The sequence below is a fragment of the Sparus aurata genome, chromosome 3 (assembly GCF_900880675.1).
Source record: "Sparus aurata chromosome 3, fSpaAur1.1, whole genome shotgun sequence".
Classification (NCBI taxonomy): Eukaryota; Metazoa; Chordata; class Actinopteri; order Spariformes; family Sparidae; genus Sparus; species Sparus aurata.
Window position 1 is genome coordinate 20,757,404 of NC_044189.1, and position 6,015 is coordinate 20,763,418.

The 6,015-nt window shown below is 42.2% G+C and overlaps 1 long non-coding RNA gene across 1 annotated transcript; it reads right to left on the reverse strand.

The window, feature by feature from the left end:
* Positions 1-2,283: 2,283 nt before the first annotated feature.
* On the reverse strand, positions 2,284-4,054 carry LOC115578920 (uncharacterized). The gene is made up of 2 exons (XR_003983559.1): positions 3,686-4,054; positions 2,284-3,598 (listed from the first exon to the last, which is right to left on the reverse strand). It is a non-coding gene; the product is annotated as an uncharacterized LOC115578920 (long non-coding RNA).
* Between the last annotated feature and the right edge of the window lie 1,961 nt (positions 4,055-6,015).

The following is a 6,015-nucleotide window of genomic DNA, read 5'->3' on the forward strand; positions in this document are numbered from 1 at the left end:
TATGTTCACACAAATTCTAAAGTACTTGGTCAGGAGCCACGATGGATTGTCCAAAAGTTTGAGTTCTTTTTGTTTTTCTCATTCAGGCTAAACCAATGAAAACACGTGAAGAAGGACCTTTTACCAAGCTTTTTATTGGGTGGCTTTCATTACATAAGATACAAAGTTCACATGTGAGAAAACTGACTATTATTCAGAGTCTTCTGTGACTGTACATGGTGTTTTAGATGCTTTTCTCAAGATGTTCAGTTTAAAAAGGGGGCTTTGTTTTAAATCCTTTACAAAGTAACTCCTTCACTTTCATGTGACGGTGATAAACCTCAATTTAATGACACTTCCAGAAGATTTCTGCCTTGCATTATAACAAGATGGCGGAACATTGCTCGGTTTGTTTTAATAAGGGAAGAATAACAGTCGCACTGTCCTGTACTTGACAAAACCCTGAAAAATTGCATCAATGTGACATTTTGGAGCAAACGTTCTCCTGAAACTGAAGGAACTCATCACAGAAGTAAAGCTGAAGCAATGGAAGGCTCTTTATCTGCCCAGTAACAAGGCCCTTCATTCAGATGGGGTTAATAATCACTGCTGACATGTCATGGGGCCCCTCCGAGTTATGCGTTCATTCACACCGACTCAAAGATAATTCTTAAGGTTCCAAGGTAACCGCGAGCTGGAAGGATCCAAGGGTCAAAGTCTGACGTCTTTCTCAACACTAATTTTCAACCCTTGAGCCGAAGTTTGAGACCTCATCAGAGATATTTGTGCTAATTTTCCCCTTTAGATTTTTACATTACATTGACTTCAATAACTGATATTCCTTCTTACACAATTTTCTAGTGTAATAAAATAAGCAAACTAAAATATGATGTTAATTGTCCTTTGATAACAGTCTAATGCAGCCGCAGTTGGGCAGTTATTAACTGTAGAGAAAAGGTGTAGATGGAAGAAAATGCAGATAACCTGCTTGATCTTATGCTTACACGTGAGCCTGTGTCGTTAAACATGAATTTTCTTCTCAATGAAATTGCACAAAGATACAATTTGTCACTAAAATTATGCAGAGACAAACTTTTTCACTGAAATTGTACAAAAACTGGTTTCGTGGAAGGAGGGGGGGGGGGGGGGACATCTACCAACAGGTCGACCAGCAGGGGACAGAATGTGTAGATGGTTTCCTTGTAATGACATTCCCATGGAGCGACCCGTCTCGCCTATAGAACTCGGACTCATGCATTTAGAAAGACAGACACACGTAAGTTATTTCCTGGTTCAGAGAAGGGACAACATCATGAGTTATTTAAAGAATTTTCTTGGGGGAAGTAGTCCACACCTACTTCACAGAGAAGGAAAGGATGAGCCAAATCACTGTGACACTCTGCTTCTATATAACATACAGTTTCCATCTTCTCTCAGTTTGTCATCAACTTAATAATGAACATTTGCTGTGGAGGTTTGATGACAGAGAATCAAACTGTAACATTACTGATGCAGATTGGAACAGGAAGGGTTCCTTCCTCGTACTGGGCCACGTCTGGAGGTGAACAGGCAGCAGCATGTCCATGTTCTCTATATGTTTTGAACACAGGATGGCTGCTGGGAGGGTGAGGGTTCACATTCCCCACATCCTGAGCTGTTCACGTATGAGCAGTAAACACGAGGCTCCTCTCTGAGCAACGAGGGATTTCTATTTTATCTGCACATGTGCTGGTTATCTGACGTATCAGGCAGAGTTGTTGATGATACTGATTTACTGTTTTAAAAGAATTATCACTTAACCCTTTTTTATGCTTTTATTTAGGGATTAGCTAAAACTTCTTGGTCTCAGTGAGAAGATTGTGTTTTTTGACAATGACGTCTTTGTAGGTTAAATTTCTATATCTGTTAATATTTCAACGACACGTGTCCAAATTCAGCAAAAATCAGCTCTCAACCTTCCAGAAATGTGTTTTTATTGCATTTTTAACTGCAGGATAGTTTGTAGCATCATTATTAAATATTTCATTATCAATTAAACAACTGTTTGAAACTTGTGATCAATGTTTCGACAAATGACAATCCACAGAGAACCCAACACTTAATTTCCTCCGCCATTTTATTTGAAAAGGCTTCTGCTTCAAAAATCATTTTAAATCCACATCATATAAAATGTATTTTTCACTGAAATTAATCTCCAAAATCATGAAGTTTGATGAATGATTATCAAACACATTTAACTCAAGTCAATATCCACACAAAGTAAATAACAGCTATATTTTAAACAACAGGCACAGTGAGGTCTGCTCCAGGTTCCACAAATAATGTACTTTATTTTGAAATCAACCTAATCCAGTTTACAATTACAAGTGTGAATACTTCATGCACAACTAACCCACTGCGCCTGTCTGCCTTTAAAAAAACAACAACAAGATTTTGCAGGAATTGATTGATTTTGAGTTGTTTCAGGAGAGATTTCACAGAACAACCAATCAATCAATCAAGGTGCTGAAACCAGTAAACAGCAGAAAAGCATGAAAGTACTTTATATTTAAAGTAAGTATTTGTAACAGAGACAGAGCTGCAGCAGGGCCACACAGCTGCACTGTGTGACAGAGTCTGCAAATATTCATGTGACTGTGCGTGAAAACACCCACTTAAAATCAGAGTTTTTTGTGCTTCAGGAACATGTGCTGTTAATCTCATCTCATGTTCAATAACAATAAAAATGCACTCATCTTATGAGCCCAAAAATACAACAATCAACAGATGTTTATCACAAATAAAACTAGATTTCTGAGGGAGTAACAGCAGATAAAAACAGGTGAGAATTGCAGGCTATTTCTTTGACACACTGAGCAGAGATTGTGTGCAGAATTTGTTGAAATTACTGGCAATTAAACACACACCTCATTAAAAATGTGCCCATTGTTGTGAGCACAACATTCGTATGACGCTCGCTGTGTTTGGCTCCTGATAGCTGTTCTTTTTTTTTATTTTTTATTTTCAGTTGTTCTCGTAAAACACAGCAGCAGTTATTTCCTCAAAAATATCCTGACATTTAAATCATCTTTGCTGCCCCTCTGGATGCACTGATTGGACTTTTTCATGCTCATTTCCAGGATTTGACTATTGTTTGAAAAAAACAAAAAGAAAAAACAAAAGTGCAGAAGAGACGAGAAAAGGCGAAACGCCACGTTTCTTTAGCTGCTATTAATCTTTTGTTTTTTAAATAACACAGATATATTTGGCTTTTTAATTTAAACACACAGCATTGAGTCATTATTTAGTGTTAAAAAGAAATCTCCCCTGGCAGGATGTGTTTTTGGAGAGGGCACAAACCGCCATTTTCTAATGAGATGAAGGGTGTCACCCCACAGGAGAAAACACATCCATGTTTCCTTTGTTTTTGTGTGTTCTGGAGCCTCGATTTAACTCTCTGATGCGAACAGAAAACACTTGTCAGCACCCTTAAAAGCAGACTTCTCTGAACACCGATAAGGACTCTGCTTCCATGAGTTAATGCTCCTGTAAGGCTCCAGATTCTCCTCAACATGGCGTTCAGCACCACTCCTCCCTGACTCTGTCCGAAGCGGTCAGCCAGTGGATTTAATGCTCTCAGCTCCAGTGGAAGGAAAATACTGTTAAAGATTTGAATCGCCTGACAATATATAGATTTAAAAAACACAAAAAATAGAAGAATTCTCACCGGAAAACAGAATCCCTGGACTCAATGTACCCTACAGGGGTTTGTGAAGGAGCCCTTGCGTTTGGCGACGTAGACTATCTCAATGTTGGAGCGAGGCCAGCAGCTCAAAGTTGGGCTATAAGCTGCGTTTTACTTAAACAATCTGCCTCCCCTCTCCTCCCTCTCTCTCCTCCTCTCTAGAAATATCCCAGACTATGTTTAACCAGATCGATTTTGTCAGTTCTGCTTTTTTTCCCCCTGCACTGACATTAACCGCAGCAATCTTCCCACATATGATGCAGTGTGCTCTGAAACTTTATGTCAGGGTTCTCCTTTCTTTTTCTTTTTTTTCTCTCGCCCCTATGGAATTTGTCCATGGCGAGGAGTCGTTGCGCGCTGGGGGCGGGGAGACTTTCTGTACATTCCTCAGCGATACATTCACTTCTCCTCCTGCAGAGCCCGCAGCCACACACGCAGACAGCGGCTGCAGCCACGCATCAGCTCATTTAAACCGACACAGAGTCAGCCGAGCGCGCACATGGCTGCTCCTCTATACGTCCGGGCTGAAGAAGAGCCGGCTATAAGGCGCTGTCCTGCGGGCAACCCCGCCGCGCCCCTGCGTGCGCGTTTCGTTATTTCACTCTTGGTGGAAATCATTAAAGCCAAACAAACCAGGTTATAAAAAAATGTATGCGCCTAAGTAGGCCAACGGAAAGCGCCCCTGTTTAATAAAAATGCCTTATACCGGTCCATACAGAGAATCTATGGATCCAACCTGTGAGTTTAAACTTCTGAGGAAAGTTTCCCGGAGAGGAAAACTGAAAACAAATTATACCGCGGTTAGAAGTGAGTGTGGAGTGCATTTAAAGTGTACATTAGACGCTCCCTTTTATTCTGTCCTCTTTAAATCGATTTAAAAAACTGCCCCACAGATGTAAACACAGCATAAAACTTTCTGAAAAGTTGTGAGCAGTTGTGACCGCCGTGGGTTCGGCCACCGGCTCGTGTTCCGTTCCATCTTTATGGCTTGTGACAAAGCCCAGCAGAGGAAACACGGGCACGAATGCGTAATTGGCGCGCTGATTCATATAGAATAGTCGAGCCGGGGAGCCAATGAATGAGCGCGTTGAGGCCGAGCCAGCAGCAGTAGTACGGAGCGGGTCTGCAGCCCCCTGATTGGACGCGCCTCCCGACCAATCAGAGGGCTCTGTGTGTTTGTTCAGCAGCAGAGGAGTAAACCCAGTGAGACAGCCATGGCCCCAGTCTGAGCCAGTGGCTGAAGGGCCCACTATACCAACACTGCCTTTGTAACCTGCTTTACAAGAGCGTGCACACCTAGGCCTCCATCCGCACACACTGCAGGGACACACTGCCATCAGCCCGGCCCGGTTCGGCCCGGCTCGGCTCGGCCCGGCTGCAGGGCTGCAGAGGAGGTGACACCCACCCTGAACTTTCCCAATATGAAATCAGAGTTTGACCAACTTTTTCACAATCCAGCTGTTCAAAGGCTTGAGTGACAAATAATATAAACTGCAGTGAAAATAACACACACACACACACACACACACACACTCAGCGTATGGAACAGAGGTTAATGTTATGACGTCAGGTTTTATAGTTTACACTTCTGGTCACAACTTTTTAATATGTCTTCCATAACTCATATAGAACTTCTCCTACAACACGATCACAGCAGTTACGTCACATCCGTGAGGATGCCCACACGTGACCTAAATAAAAAAATAAATAAAACAGCTGATATATAATCCAGCAAAACTCCAATTCATAACAACACCGTCAGATGTGTCACACTAACGCAGCCTGGACGCCCTCAGTCTGAAGAGACGTCACTTCAATATTATTTATGAATATCCATAAACACAAACAGATACACTCAGCTGCCAGATTATTACGCACACAAATCTGAAACTAGTGCGGCGAATTCTCTCTGCGTGGAGTTGAGAGTGGCGCTAACACAACTTCACGCTCGTCACGCAGCTCAACGCGAGCAGGTCCACAACACGTCTCAACTGCAGGACGGACTACAGCCTCCAAAATGGCCGCAATGTTGAATCAGCAGCTCTCTGAAGGGAACATGACGACCTCAGTGATGGTCGGAGCTGTTTCAAATCAAATCACCAGGTTAAAGCATGTGTGCCTACAGAAGATAGATAGATTAACTGTAATACATCAGTCCTCTGTCAGATATGAGACATTATGTTTCCGTCTGCCCTTTTTTCAATTCCGTATTTTCATGTTGGGCTCCTTGGTGTTACAGAACCCGAACACGACTCCTCTGACAGTATACCGAGCTTCACGTCATCAACAGGTAAAGGTATGGATCCCTCCTG